The sequence below is a fragment of the Eubalaena glacialis genome, chromosome 2 (assembly GCF_028564815.1).
Source record: "Eubalaena glacialis isolate mEubGla1 chromosome 2, mEubGla1.1.hap2.+ XY, whole genome shotgun sequence".
Classification (NCBI taxonomy): domain Eukaryota; kingdom Metazoa; phylum Chordata; class Mammalia; order Artiodactyla; family Balaenidae; genus Eubalaena; species Eubalaena glacialis.
In genome coordinates, this window is record NC_083717.1 from 116,028,600 (window position 1) to 116,045,648 (window position 17,049).

The following is a 17,049-nucleotide window of genomic DNA, read 5'->3' on the forward strand; positions in this document are numbered from 1 at the left end:
GCTTATTTCATTTAGCATAATGTTCTCAAATGTCATAGCATCTGACAGGATTTCCTTGCTTTTTTTAAGGCTGAATAATATTCCGTTGAGTGTATATATCACATTTTGTTTATCCATTCATTCATCATGGACATTTGAATGCTTCTATCTCTTGGCTGTTATAAATAGCACTGGTATGAACATAGGCATGCAGATATCTCTTTGAGATCCTGATATTAATTCTTTTGGATACATACCTAGAAGTGAGAATGCTGGATCATACTGTAGTTGTATTTTTAATTTTTTGAGGAACCACCATACTGTTTTCCATAGTGATTGAACCTTTTTACAGTACTACCCAACAGTGCAAAAGGGTTCCAGTTTCTCCACATCCTCATCAACACTTGTTATTTCCTGTTTTTCTGATAGTAGCCATCCTAATGGGTATGAGTCTTATTGACTTTTGACTAACAGGTTCCATAACTTCTATTAGGGTCTATTTCAGTGTCCTATAATCTTCACTATTGAAATACCTTGGTTTGCAATTGTTCACTCAGCCTTTATTTAGGGCCTACTTTGTGCTAGGGATAGGGGATACAAAGACTTTTTAAAAAGACATCTTGCATGCCATCAGAGAGCTGACAGTCTCATCAGGGACAGACCTGTAGATAATCATGTATTTACATGTGATACAACATGTTACATTTATATCACATAAGCAATGTGGTAAGTGTCAAAATATACTCAGGTACAATGTTTCAAGACAGTACTAAGGAGTGAGTACTTAACTACTTGGGAAGAGAACCCCAAGGAAATGATGGTTGAGCTGATTCTTGAAGCATTAGACAGAGAAGGAGAAAGGAAAGGCTTAGGGAGTTTGCATTTGCAGAGGTACAAAGGAATGGAAGAACATTCAAGTTTAGGAAGCCACCAGTTGTTTCTCTGGATATGGTCAGAGCATAGGATATGTGGTGGAATGTGACAAAGGCACAAAGGAGTGTGACAAAGGAAATAGCAGAGTTGATGCTAAAATGTAGGCAAGAGCCAGATGTGAAGAGTCTTGTGTGTCATGCTGTAGAAGAGGATGTCACTTCCATGAGCAGGGAAGTGACATGGATGCAAAATGTAATGGGGTTGGAGGACCAGTGGGGAGGATAAGACTGAAGATAGGAAGACAATTTAGAAACTTCAATTGTCCTATACAGGTTAAATTAAATAGAGATGTTAATGTTGGACCAGATTCAAAAGATACTTATTGGTTGAATATATGGGCTCTGATGAGTCTCTTGATGTGGTACATAATGGAAGGTGAGGAATCCAGGATGGCTCATATTTCTGATTTGGGTGGATGGTGATGGCATTAACTGAGATGAGAATATAGGAAGAAGGCCAAGCAGGCTGTTTGGTGTTTGTTGGGGTGGGACTCTAGGAGGATGACAAGGAGATAGAGAGGTAAGAAACACCTGTAGGATACAGATAGAGAGATGTTTAAAGGGGTAATTGGAAAAATGAGACTGGAGTCCCAGAATGAGGTCTGAGCCAGAAATAGCATAGATTTGGAGGTCACCACTGATAAATTAGTAAAGCCATGGGAAGGGATGCCATTATTCAGGCAGACCATGCAGAACAGGAGAAGGTTGAGTACAAAACTCCGGGGAGCCCAGACGTCACAGGGTGAGAGACATGGGAGGACTTTAGAAGAGCCAGAAGAAAAGAGTTCTCTGGTTGGCCAGAGAAGTGACATAATGACTGAAAATTGTCCAGTGAATTTGTCAACCAGGTTATTGTCACCTTGGCAAGAGCATTTTCAGTGGATTAATAGCCATAGAACTCAGATTACAGTGACCTGAGGGAGGTGAGGACTGAAAACCATAAATGTAGAATACTCTTTCAAGGTTTTTGTAAAGAGAAGAGGAGAGAGGGTAGGAGGCATAGCTGGAGAACTGAAAGAAAGTTTTTATTTTTCACTTTTTTTGTTGTTTTTCTGAGATGAATATGTTTTTAGGCTGGGAGAAAGGAACCAGTGGAGAAAGAAAAATTGGCAATGGAAGAGAAGGGGGAAAACTGATAGAACAAGATGCTAAAGTGAAAAGTTGGATGGGCTCAAAAGTGCAAGTGAAGACATTAGCATTGGACAAAAGAAGGGTCCCTTCTTTACAAGAAGATGAAAACAGATGTTCTGGGGTACACATCCCTATATGTAAGTGAGATCATTCCTTATTCTTTACAGCAAGTCTCTTAATTCTCAGCAAAGATGGAAAATGGATCAACATCTTTCTCCATTATTAAAGCAACAACAGAAATACAAATCCTACTATCTAAATTTCTACTCCTCTCTTAGTCATTTGAACTACAGTTAAATCTTTTGTAAAAATCACCTTTGGTTTGAATGAGCCAAAAACAATAGAAGGACTCTCCTAGGCATTACTCTTTAGGAATTCCCAGCAAAGAGGGATCCCAAGTTCATTGATGGCAAGGTTGCTAAGCAACCATGTCACTATCTAATATTATCTACCACAATGGCCTGACACAGAAAATAACCTGACTTTAAGTGCGAACGTAACTCCCTACTGCATTTTGCTCTCTCCCCCTCCCCCATAAATTTGGTGGTCTTTATTGAAAGGGAATATTTGCCATAAAACACAAAGGGTATTTGTTTCTTTAACTGGAATTTCAGCATTCATTTAGCCCACGATGCAAAAATAGTGCCTATGTCCATTCCAGAACAGAAACCAGGGAAATCCTTAAGAGTTGTTAGTGACTTCATTTAGAAACACTCCCATGCATTGTACAGTTGCATCATGTTTGCTGCTAGGGAAAAATAGAAAAGATCTGCCATAAAGAATTATAGATAGGATTTAAGTATGAACATTTTTTATGAGCTTCAGGTACTATTTTCTTGAGCATAGAGCACAAGAAGGTAGTAGAGAAGTACAATATTTCTTATTTATGCTTATATTTATTATTAAAATTCTTGATAATAATGTATTTTGTGTAATACTGAGATAACATTTAATGCTTACCAACTGTCATTTTTTGAGGAGAATTGTATTTCTAAGATGAATTATGATGACTGGGAGAATGGAAAGGGAGCTGATATTGATTAGGTCCCACTTGTAGGCTGGGAACCTTGGGCACATAATCTCATTTATCTCCCAAACCTGTGAAATAGTTATTATCCTTATCTCCTTAACCTGCTGGAGTTGCTCCCAGGTGTATGTGTTAGATCCAGGACAGTCTCCTCTCTTTTTTCCAGGTAGGGCATCTCTTAAACTCCAGAAGATTAAGTGATCTCTACTACTTGAACCCTCTCATACTCATCATTTTTTATAACTCACCTGATATATAACTGCTTTCTTACTTACCAAGCACTCTCCTCCCTGGACTGAGTTTTTTACTCCTTCTTTAATGCTCTTATTCTTACCTTATCTTTGAAGCCTGCTATCATTCCATTTTCTTATCAGGACCTCCCCAACAGTCCCAGAATTCTTTGATTGTCTGGTGTGCTGACTAAGGCCCTCACTAAGGCCACTAACAAATCAAGCCTATCTTATCAACTGACAACACATGCTGGAACCATGATGGATCATTAGATATCAAGTCTTCTATCAAGACCTCTATCAAGACTTGATGTTCTGGGACTGGAAAATATCAATATGAATAGAAGAACTTCAAAGCTGCTAAACAGGTAAATAACAATGTGTACTGTATACTCATTAAAGGAAAGAGGATGGTATTACTTCTAGATCCTGTATAAAAAAATAACCAATGAAGATGAAACTGACGAGTGGACATTTCTTGAGATGAAATCTAAAGCTATCACTTTCCTTCTCTCACCTACCAGATTAGAACTCTCTGGTAAGAGCACAAAACTCTGGTTACCACTGTTAAATTAATTGAACAAGGAGACCATGAGGCCGAGGTGGCTCTACTGCTGTTGTGGCCCACATAAGCAAACTGCAGTCTTAGCCTATAAATGCCTCCAGGTTGCAAAATTGAAGCCTAAGGACAACTAATCACAGACAGCCAACTAGGCTTCAACTATACCTGATCAATAATTTCCTTGCTTTGTTCCGCCCTTTCTCTATAAAAGTCTTTCCCTGAGCTCCTGTTAGTGGAGCACTCCTAACCACTTCTGGTTTGGCACTGTCTGATTCAAATATATTTTTGCTCAGATAAACTCTTAAGTTTTTTTTAATATGCCTCAGTTCATCTGTTAACACCACTCTATGAAAACTATGGACTGAATGAATGTGAGGGGAAAACTTGGTGAATAATACCTTGGTTTGCTTTTGCAATTCTCACCTATTGGTGATTGGTCTTCTCTTTCCTTCAAGGGATATCTCACTGCAAAATATACTCTGGTCTGCCTCCTCACCTAGATGTTCCCTCTCAAGGTAATGGCCTCTTCAATACTGCTGTGTCTGTAATGCCTAGCATGGGAATCGCTCAATGTATATGTCGGGTTGCTGACAATGTTCCCTGAGATCTCTTCCCTCTAGGAAAGGGTTCAGACCTTGTAATCTATAGTCACCTTCCTTCAAGATCTAGAGAACGAGATTTTGGAACATTAACTACCATCCATCTGGAGGTAAATAACTGGCTTCTCAAAGGTGTGTCTGCGTATGTGCTTCTGGTACACTTTGAACAGGCATCAGATTGTGTTCCCACATCCCCTCTTCATCTGAATAAAGACTGTATATGTCTGAGATACAGTCAGTGAGAGTCAGATTAACACCCACAATAACACAGAGCTGCCTTGAAAAGTGCATTTCACTGGAATTTCATTCTAAATGAGTATTCAAAACTAGGCATGCAAAATTAAGAAAAGAAATTGATTTTAATACAGTAAAATCGATTTTACCACAGTTCTAAGAAACTTGGTAGTTCACTCTTCTCATCAACCATAACTTTTGATCAAAAGTCAATGCCTTTGTGGCCTACAGATCTGTTCGTCTGCCTCTGTCAGAGACTGGGCTGTTCATAAAATTTAATGTGTTCATGTGGATCCACTGGCTAATAAAAAAAAAAGCATGGATTTGAGGACTTTTCTGCCCTGTTAATGCACAAAAATTAGCCTAAAACTGGAAGGTGTTTTGTGTTCCTTTACTCCCCTCTGCTGGTAAGTTCTAATATAGTGCTTAATTTTTAAAAAGTTGATGGAAACATTAATTGTGTTTTTAAAACTATAAGAGAAAATAATGTTGAAAATCATGAAAAGATTTTCTACAATGCAATTCTTTCAGTTTGAATTATTAAACATTATTTTCTAGAATAAATCATTGGTCTATATCATTTGTTTCTAGTGTCCACATATGGCTTTTCCCCCCACTTATATTTGATACATGGTCAAGAGAATGGACCACATGGAACAGGAAGAGGGCATTTAGCCATGACTGAGTTCATTCACAAGTTGAAATAGTACCACACCTTGTTTGTATAAGCCATTTACTTTACAAAACATTCTCGTGTCTGTCTCATTTATTTCTCACAATGGCATGAGATAGATATGCACATTCTAAAATACAGAACTTACTTTTCCTAAAAAGCAAAAAGGATCACTGGGGTCAGCCACAGGTAAACTTCCGAAGTAGACTCAAGTACTTGGCACCTGCAGCTGCTCCCTTTTTTGCCAGTTCCTTTATAAAGCCCTCGTTTCTTCCCCAGGTGACCCATGGTCTACTACTATCAAGGTCTTCCTTTAGGAAATAAAGTATCTGAAACATTTATTCACAGTAAGTGTCTTGTCTCTCAGCATAATTTGAGTTTTAAAAGAAAGTCAGAAGGAAAGCCACAGCAACTAGCCCCTAACAGGAAATTACAGAGACTAGATATTGGGTTGGCCAAAAGGTTCGTTCAGTTTTTTCCATAAGATGGCTCTAGTAGCACTTAGTTGCCTTTAACTTCATTTGAAACAATTTTGTTAGATTGTATGTGACAGCTGTCATATCAGCATGCATTTAAAAAAAGGCTTATCAAAATTGGTGAATTTTTGTGTGGCCATTTTAATATTGAAGATGGAAGGAAAACAACGTTTTCAGCATATTATGCTTTATTATTTCAAGAAAGGTAAAAACAAAACTGAAACGCAAAAAAAGATTTGTGCAGTGTATGGAGAAGGTGCTGTGACTGATCGCACCTGTCAAAAGTGGTTTGTGAAGTTTCATGCTGGAGATTTCTCTCTGGATGATGCTCCACAGTCGGGTAGACCGGTTGAAGTTCATGGCGATCAAATTGAGACATTAATTGAGAACAATCAATGTTACACCACGCGGGAGATAGCCGACGTACTCAAAATATCCAAATCAAGCATTGAAAATCATTTGCACCAGCTTGGTTATGTAAATTGCTTTGATGTTTGGGTTCCACCTAAGTTAAGTGAAAAAAACCTTCTTTAGCGTATTTCCACATGTGATTCTCTACTTAAACATAATGAAAATGTTCCGTTTTTAAAACAAATTGTGATGGGCGATGAAAAGTGGATACTGTACAATAATGTGGAATGGAAGAGATCATGGGGCAAGCGAAATGAACCACCACCAACCACACCAAAGCCCGGTCTTCATCCAAAGAAGGTGATGTTGTGTATATGGTGGGATTGGAAGGGAGTTCTCTATTATGAGCTCCTTCCGGAAAACCAAACGATTAATTCCAACAAGTACTGCTCCCAATTAGACCAACTGAAAGCAGCGATCAATGAAAAGCATCCAGAATTAGTCAACAGAAAACGCATCATCTTCCATCAGGAAAACGCAAGACCGCATGTTTCTTTGATGACCAGGCAAAAACTGTTAACAGCTTGGCTGGGAAGTTCTGATTCATCCGCCGTATTCACCAGACATTGCACCTTCGGATTTCCATTTATTTCAGTCTTTAATGGAAAAAATTCTCTTAATGGAAAAAATTTCAATTCCCTGGAAGACTGTAAAAGGCACCTGGAACAGTTCTTTGCTCAAAAAGATAAAAAGTTTTGGGAAGATAGAATTATGAAGTTGCCTGAAAAATGGCAGAAGGTAGTGGAACAAAAGGATGAATACATTGTTCAAGAAAGTTCTTGGTGAAAATGAAAAATGTGTCTTCTTTTTTTTTTTTCACACACACACACACACACACACACACTGTATTTTATTTTTACAAGAGATAAATAGACTGACACCAAGCATTGTAAATGGATGACCACAACAAAAGCAACAATGATTGCAATTACCAAACATGAAACACACTCATACTATGTCATAATATTGACATTCAGTCCAGTAATCCTCCACTGTAACAGCTCCTTTACTTTGCAGTGAAAATTGATTTGTATATTCTTTGCCTCTGAGTCCTTGTGGGATTTTTTTTTTTAATTCAAACAAAGTCACAAAAATTATAATCATCCTCATCAGTTCACTCAGTCCCATGTAATTAATTTTTTTTTATCTTGATCTTTTGTTAGCACTTTTATGAGTTCATCAGTTTTTCATTAGAGTTCTGAAAATGCTTATTCAGTTCAGCAGTACAGTTACCAGAAACCTGTACTTGTCAGAGTCTTTTCTATGAATTCCTTGAAGATGAACCCCTTTTATAGGAACATATTTGCAAAAGCATCAGAGTACACCCAGAACTGTCTGTAAATGACAAAAGGCTTAAAAATGACCACAGTTAAAGATTTGATGAAAGTTCATAATAGTGCAATTGACAAGGAAATTTAGTTATTTCTGAGATATACATTTTAAAGTAATAACTAGAATTATGACTTATAACATTATACCAGAACATATAAGGTTTATAGAAATTTCATGTAATGTCTGAAACATTTATATTAACATATTTCCATACAAATAACCCAATGAAAGTTTAGTATTAGTTATTTTGTTTGTTTGTTTTTTTATACTGCAGGTTCTTATTAGTCATCAATTTTATACACATCAGTGTATACATGTCAATCCCAATCGCCCAATTCAGCACACCACCATCCCCACCCCACCGCAGTTTTCCCCCCTTGGTGTCCATATGTCTGTTCTCTACATCTGTGTCTCAACTTCTGCCCTGCAAACCGGCTCATCTGTACCATTTTTCTAGTTTCCACATACATGCGTTAATATACGATATTTGTTTTTCTCTTTTTGACTTACTTCACTCTGTATGACAGTCTCTAGATCCATCCACGTCTCAACAAATGACTCAATTTCGTTCCTTTTTATGGCTGAGTAATATTCCATTGTATATACGTACCACAACTTCTTTATCCATTCATCTGTCGATGGGCATTTAGGTTGCTTCCATGTCCTGGCTATTGTAAATAGTGCTGCAATGAACATTGGGGTGCATGTGTCTTTTTGAATTATGGTTTTCTCTGGGTATATGCCCAGTAGTGGGATTGCTGGATCATATGGTAAATCTATTTTTAGTTTTTTAAAGAACCTCCATACTGTTCTCCATAGTGGCTGTATCAATTTATATTCCCACCAACAGTGCAAGAGGGTTACCTTTTCTCTACACCCTCTCCAGCATTTGTTGTTTGTAGATTTTCTGATGATGCCCATTCTAACTGGTGTGAGGTGATACCTCATTGTAGTTTTGATTTGCATTTCTCCAATAATTAGTGATGTTGAGCATCTTTTCATGTGCTTCTTGGCCATCTGTATGTCTTCTTTGGAAAAATGTCTATTTAGGTCTTCTGCCCAGAAAAATGTGTCTTTTATATTTATTTAAAAACCGAAGGCATGGGCTTCCCTGGTGGCACAGTGGTTAGGAATCCACCTGCCAATGCAGGGGACATGGGTTCGAGCCCTGGTCCAGGAAAATCCCACATGCCGCAGAGCAACTAAACCCGTGCACCACAACTACTGAGCCTGTGAGCCACAACTACTGAAGCCCACGCGCTTAGAGCCTGTGCTCCACAACAAGAGAAGGCACCGCAATGAGAAGCCTGCACACCGCAAGGAAGAGTAGCCCCCACTTGCCCAACTAGAGAAAGCCCGCGCACAGCAACTAAGACCCAACGCAGCCAAAAATAAATAAAATAAATTTATTAAAAAACAAAAAAAACCCAAAGGCACTTTTTGGCCAACCCAACAGAAAGGTTTTCAGTTGCTGCTCAAATCAAACGTGTGGTGGTTTTTGAATCAAGGCTGCTCCCAAGTTCACCGGCATCCCCACAGGAAAGGTGTCGCAATCGAGTTGTGTGTGTATTAGACTGAGCATGGGTTTTGGAGCCAGGCAGATCCAGATTGGAATCTCAGCTCTGCCATTTAACAGTTTAGGACCTCGTACAATTTTCTTAACCTTTCTAAGCCTCATTTTTCTCATTCGTAAAACAGGGATAATACCTACTTCTTAGGGTGGCCCTGAGGATTAACGCCTGGCATGTTGTGTACAATAAATGCTAGTTCCTTCTGCCTCTTCCCTTGGTGGAGCTTCTCAGATGGCAGAGTAATTTAAGTTTTGCAAAAGGTTAGACAGTAACCCCACTAATAATTTCAGTTCTGAGGTTGTGCAGGTGGATAAGCTCTTTACCAGGAACTTTTCATAGGAAATATTTCATAGAAATATTTACTAATCAGGCCCCATAGCTGCTTCACCCAGAATTTCTGTAGGTATCAAGGACTCTCTTCTGGATGTGAGATATCCACAAGCTTCATGTTTCTTTCTGTACATTCTTTCTGGTCTGTGAAGCTACTGTCTTTAGTTATCAACCACTTCTGCTTGGTGTGGTGCAGAGGGGCAGCATGCAGAGCTGACCCTGCTGCCTGGTCAATGGAAGAATCGGTCATGAATTTAGGCCAGTCAGCATCATAGACACAGGGGGCTCAGGTGCCCAGCACCCTTGAGAAACCATCAGCATCCCGTTAACCATCATCCTGGTTTCAAATGTGTGACCATGTCTCACCAGCTGGTCCTATTATCACCTATCACTTATCTCACCTTTCATCTTCAGGGAAAGTTCCAAAGCAATAACAGTTCCCCATCACACCAAGTTCCATAGAGACAGAATTCTATGAACACAGAAGGTGGTTCAATGAATTTAAGACTGCTGGCAGGGGTTAAGTGAATCCACCCGTTTTAATTTTGGCCATAAAAAGGCACTGAGGTAGTTTGTTCTTCCCATCTCCAATAAATTCTGATCAAGAGTCAAGGCATTAGGATTTTAATGCCTCATATATTCTGTGGATTATAGTAATGTACTTTACTGCCATGACTTTTTCAATATTCTGTAATTTGCTTAACTGAACCTGGAGCTCTTCTCTGTTTACAGCATTATTGACCTCTGCATGAGGCAGACAGAATAAATAGATAAACACACTAAACTCTTCAAGGGAATCTTGCAAAGGGGGAGCCTCACACCAGCCATGTCAGTCTAGCAGGGAAATGGGGATGCTGTCCTTCTCCCTTATTTTCAGCATTTGGAAGTGAATGCCTTTGTTCTAAGGAGCAGAGAGAAAGGATCACATTTGAAAGATCCTGGAGAAGAGTTCTACACACAGTATGGCACACAGGGTAGAGACTTCTCCTGCCTTTCAGCATTTCCTCCAGCTGTCAGAATTCCCTGAGGGCTGAGAGTTCTGAGTTTGTATCAGCTACAAGTACCTGTAATAATAATAGTTAACATTTATTGAGGTCTTCAATGCACTGGGCAAAATACTAAGAATTTCATGAGTCATGTAAATGTCTCATAAGGACCCAATGACATGGATACTCTAATAATTTCCATTTTACAGATGAGGAATTTGGAGTTCAAACAAGTTAGGTAACTTTCCCATAATTAAGTGGTAGAGCTGGAATTCAAACTCTGGTCATCTGACTTCACTCTCCCTGGTGGCCATAAAAATTCAGCCCTCAGATTTCCTGTTGGGAGGAGGATAGCTGAGGGACAGCCCCTGCCCCGGGCCCTCTGGATCCACCACAGCATTAGCACCACGGGCTGCTCCCAGCCAATGACTGAGGGTTACAAGTGCTGGCCCATTCCTGTGGGACACAGGACTCGTCTAACATGTGACTTTAAGGGAAGAACTCCCCATCAGCCTGGCCAAAATTTCTTAGAACTGTGCTGTGGTTGGAGGTGGTTCTTACCCAATCCTCCTTCCTTCCCCTTCCACATTCATGGGTGTCAGAACTGCTTCAGGATCTAAAGGCTCTCCCTGTCTGCTCCTGCTTCCTCTCCTTTATCCTTCACAAGCACTTCCCCCAATAATTCTCTTGCACATCTAATCATGTCTTGGCATCAGTTTCTTAGAGGACCCAAAGAATACATTACCCGGGTCTTACTCTGAAGAGTAGCATCAACCTCCCTATCCTTGTCTGCTTACTCCAAGGGTCAAGCAAGAATTGCCAGGGATATTTAGATTGATGGAACGTCTGTCTTTGAAAGGCTTTTGATGATTTCAAACTGTTACTTTCCTCATACCCACTCTATTTTCTCCTTCCTTTAATGGGAAACGTATATGATCTACAACTATGTCCAAACTTCTTAGATCTGAGAGACCACATAAACATTTGACTAAAGCTTGCAGACCCAGTGTGGGTATAGAGATAGGAAAGCCCACCAATAATGAGAAGAGCATTGCTGAAGGGTGTCTCAATGGGTTTACATGAACACGGTGTACAGGGCACCAAACCTCACTCCTCAAACACTAACCACCAAGTACTTTGAAATAATGAGAAAAAGAATAATTTAACAGTAAAATACTAGGAAGTGCAGTCCAACTCCCTCCTCTTATTGGAAAGTCCCAATGCTCAATGGTGTATTAAAGGCCCCTAGAGACCCTATGGTAAGGAAACTGGTTTAAATCCCCACATTTATTTGACAGGAGATCTTTTTAACATTCCACACAACTAGGAATCTGGAGTCTGTGCCCATAGACATGTTGGTTCCCTTGCCTTCCTCTCTTCCCAAATCTAGAGTCTTTCAATTTTCATCCTTTAGGTGTTTTGTTGCTTTTGTTTGTTTGTTTATCCTACTCTGTAAGAGTGGGAGGGAAAGCTTTTCTTGCTAATAGGAATTCCTCATTCAGTAATTCAAAGAGCATTCATTGAGATCTTTATTCAAAATTCAGGGCTACACTTCATGGGAAGTGAACGTGAACCTGGCCCCTGCCCACCTGTGGGACTTAGACCTGGAGGAGAAAATGTAAGGCGTGCAAATAGCTGCTCCGGACAAGGACTCTGGTGTTGCCCTCTGAACTGTCAGGGAAGGTTTTGTGAGAGAAGTCACCTTTGTGCTGGCTGGCAAGTGTCATCTTCCTTCACGTCAATTATAGCTCCATTTAATTCTCAAAATGGCAATGACTTGACTTTTTAATGATTATCAAGTAACATGTGTATTAGTCACTTAGGGCTACCTTAACAAAGTACCACAAGCTGGGTGCCTTCAAACAACAGAAATTTATTTTCTCACAATTCTGGAAACTAGAAGTCAAGGTTGGTAGGGCAGTGCTCCCTCTGAAACTCGTAGGGGAGAACCCTTCTTTGCCTCCTCCTAGCTTCTGGCAGTGGCCACCAATCTTTGGTGTTTCTTGGTGTGCAGATGCAGCACTTTAGTCTCTCTCTCCATCATCAAATGCGTTCTTACCTCACATGGCTGTGTCTCTTCTTTTCTTATAAGGATATTAGTTACATTGGATTAAGGGGCCACCGTACTTTGGTATGACCTCATCTTAACTAAGTACATCTGCTAATAAGGTCACATTTTGAGATACTGGGGGTTAAGAAATCAACACATCTTTTGGGGGGACACAATTCAACCCCTAACAATAAACCCATTATGAAATATTCAAATGATAATAGCAGAAAAGCACAAAGAAGAATGCAAAAGTCACTTGCAAAGTTACCACTCAGACATAACTACTGTTAATATCTTTCCATTCTTCTTTGCATATACACATGTAAAGCACAACAATCATATTATACACACAACTTGTGACTTCCTTTTCTCAAATTATATCCTGGACACCCTCCAAATCAATAAATATAAATATATCATCTATGTAATTGGTGCACAATAACTTATCTAATCAAGCTTGTACTGTGGTTGATGGCACTATTAAACTGTCCATTTCATAGTTTTGTCAAAGACAGAAAAATTCTTAAGCTTTTCTATACTTACAGTTTTTATTTAATCATTTTGGCTTACCTATCATTATCTTTTCCCATCTCATTTTTCCTACCTTCCCCCACGCTCCCCCTTCCCCCCCAAAAAAGCAGCTTGAATTTCTTGCTCTAGAACAGAACAGAAATTTGTATGTGTCTCTTCCACTCACAAGTCTCAGAAGGCTATTATTCTCTGTTTGACATTTTTTGTCAGTCGTTTCAGGGTTGGCACAAGTCCTGGACTATTCTTTTGGATATCGGAACACCACACAAGGCAATCTTAAAGGCAAGAGAAAACCCTGTGACCTGAGACTGAAAGACCTAAAATTGACTAGTCAGATGATGACATTTACTCTCTGGATGCCCCCCACTTTTATTTGTTTAATTTGTGTAATATAAGATACAACAAAACATTTTGTTTGGTTTTCCCACCTAATAACCCAGAGGAAGAAGCATTTCTGAACTTAGACCATTGTCCTTTGAGCCTAGTCCACAGGTTTGTAAACTTTAGTGTACAGACAGATCATCTGGGAACCTTACAAAAAGGCAGGTTCTGATTCAGTAGGTCTGAGTGAGACCCGAGTTCCTCCTTTTCTAACTTCTCCGTGTTGACAACAATGCTGCTGGTCCATGGGCCACATTTTGGTAGCAAGACTCTAGTTGAGAGCACTGGTTAGGGAAAACCATCCACCCTGTATCTTAAGTTGGGCTGCCTGAATAACAGACACTGAGGTGGAGATTTGTGAGCAGGAGTCTTAGTGGGTCAAACCCTTGGAATAACAAGAGTAAAGGATTGAAGAGAGTAGGGCTGGACAGATGGGAAGGCTGAGCTGTGATACGGTTGCCGCATAGGCCTCAGCCCATCCCACAGGAAGCTCTGGAGCTGGGAGGCCCTTCAGTTGTCCTGAACTGAGGCAAGGGGCCAGGCCAACGGACCCCCACATAAACCAGACACGGTAAGCACACTGCAGACCGCCCCCAGGAGGCATCATCTGGAGTGGGGCAGCTCCCTTCTTTGAGAGCAGCTCTCACTTCTCACAGGGGACTTGGCTGTGAGCCATCTGTAGCCAACATTCCTGCGAGCAGGGAAAGCAAGCACCTCAGCCCTGGAGGGGGATCCAGGTGAAGCATCGCTGTGTCCATTATTCTGGTGAGAGCTCCAGTGACCTGAGAAAATCATTGTAGTATTTTCTATTTTAGTCAAGTCTGAACTTAGACATTTCCCTAAATGTTTTGGTTTTATTCATCAATGAAATTGTGTCTGTGCGATGTGCCAGGCCTTGGAGGCAGTGATTTCAAGGACAATCACTTTAGCTTTACAGAGAAACGCTCTGTATCTGACTTGAAAAGCTACCCGAGTCACCTTTTCCCAAGCAGGGGTGCAAGAAGAAAATTTAGGGAGGCCCCCCTGGCAGATACGTGATTGATTTCATGGAAAAGAGAGCTAAGTGAGATATCTAAAGAAAAAGATGTGTGCCATCTAGTGGCACTAACTAAAAGCAAAGTCTAGGTAATTCCCTGGTGGTCCGGTAGTTAGGCCTCCATGCTGCCACTGCTGAGGGCCCAGGTTCGATCCCTGGTAGGGGAACTAAGATCCTGTAAGCCACGCAGCACAGCCAAAAATAAAAATGAAAATAAAATAATAAAAGCATAATCTAATGTTCAAGTAAAAGCGATTTCCCCTTACCCAGTCAAGGTACTCTGTGGGCATTCAGTAGTAGTGTTTTGCTACCTTCAGAGGCAGGTGTAGGGGGTTGCCGAAGTGAGATAAAATTAAAATGTCTAGGACTGGGTAGCCATATGGAAAATGATAAAATTTGATCCATTCTTTATTCTACACTGGATAAATTCCAAATGGATCAGAGATCTAAATATTTTAAAAGAAAAAGAAACAAACCTGGCATTTAAAAACTGGCATTTTTTAAAACAGAATAAATGAATTATTTTGTAACTTGGGAGTGGAGGAAACATTCCTATCATTCAGAGTCTCGGTGAGGGACGAGGTTGATTATTTTAACTATAATTTAAACAAGCAAAGCAAAAAGTCCAATAAAGGTTAGTTTTTAAAAGTGCAAGCCATATCACATAGGGCTAATATATAAAAAGTTTCTAAATTTTTTTAAAAAAAGAAGGCCATCTTGATGGAAAACAGGTAATGGACGGACAAGTCAAATAAAAAGAAATAAAATTCAAATAAAAAGAAACAGATGAAAAGGTTGATTCACTTATTTCAGTTTGTTCTCCACTCAGTGGTTGCTTTTAAACTTTATTTTGTATTCTAAACATGTTAACCATTTACATGACTCCAAGGTCAAATTATAAGACAAGATATATTCAGAAATCTAGCTTCCATTCCTGCTGTCTCCCTCCCCTTGCTCTTCCCCTATTGGTTCCCATTTTTATTAGATTTTGATTTACGTTTCCATTTTTTTAATCTTTTTTTTTTTTTTTTGGCTGCACCATGCAGCATGTGGGATCACACGGGATCTTAGTTCCCTAACCAGGGATCGAACCTGTGGCCCCTGCAGTGGAAGTGTGGAGTCTTAATCACTGGACTGCCAGGGAAGTCCCCTCCATTGTTTATTTTTAAAAATATAAGCAAGTTTACATTTGTGTATGTATTTCTACCCCTTCTTACATACATACTGCACACGGTCTTCCGTGCCTTGCTTTTTCCACTTCATAGCTGTATATCTTCCATATTCCTTAACAGATTCATCCTCACACTTCATTATATGCATTCATTTTATTCATGCACCATTCAAAAAGATGCTCCATCTCATTCATAAAAAGATAAATGCAAAACTATACTGAGATACCATTTCTCACCTATCATATTAGCAAAAATCTAGGAGTTTGACAATCCATTCTATGGGAGAGGATGTGGGGAAATAGGAACTCATATATTACTAGTATGAATACAAAATCACACCACTTCTATGAAGGTGAATTTGGGAATAATAAAGAAAATAACATTCTTTTACTTTCTAACCTAGTAATCCCATTTGTCCCAATCTATGCTAAAGATCCATTAGCAAGTAACTTTTTGTGATAGCAAAGACTGGCAATAGCCCATGTATCCGTCAATATAGGTCTGGTTGATTAAACTACGGTACATCCATAATAACCAAAGAGAAGATGTATGTCCAGTTCATTTAAAACACAATATTTTGTCTGTACATTTCCAATGGGATATAATGTGAAGGAAAAAAAAACAAACACAAATTTAAACTTCCTTCAGCAGTCTTATGTTAGCAATATTGCTATTCCTATTCTGTTTTATATATATATGTATATGTGTGTATATATTTACATACATGGATAAAGCAAATAAGTAATTATGTTAATATCATTAAGAACTAATATTTTCATCTTAAGAGAAAGGACAAAACACAAAATCAAAGAGCTCAGCTTTAAAAAAGCATTAAGACATAGTTAGAAAAATTAATATTAAGAGACATAGGGGGTCCTAAAGCCCAAAACAATGTGAAGTTTGGTGGCGGGAGGAGGCTAAAGATAACATAAGTAATTTTTTATAGTTATGTCTGAAGCAAGAAGAAAAGAGGAGAAATGGGTTCAGCATAGCCTCTGATGCACTGGTTCCTGTTAAAACTGATGGCTTTTTCTGCAGTGCCTTTGTCTCCTAAATGCTGGTCCCATTCCACCATCCCACCTTCACTTTTTACTAAGTTAATTTCTGCTGATTCTTCAGATCAGTCAATTGGTACACTGCCCCTCCCCCATCAAGGATCTTTCATTGTACCCTGTCATGGAATAATATTCCTTTCCTACTGCACGCCTCTCAGTTAATAATTATGCCCCCATTCATATAGTTACTTGGTTGATATTCTTCCCCGCTCCCTTCGAGGGCCAAAATTGTGTCTGGTTTTGCTCATCATCCAATACCAAACTGCATAATAGGGGCTCAATAAACAACTGTTAAAATAAAGCAAAATGTTTAACTTCCATTTTGTTCCCACTTCTTCAGAGAATCCTCTT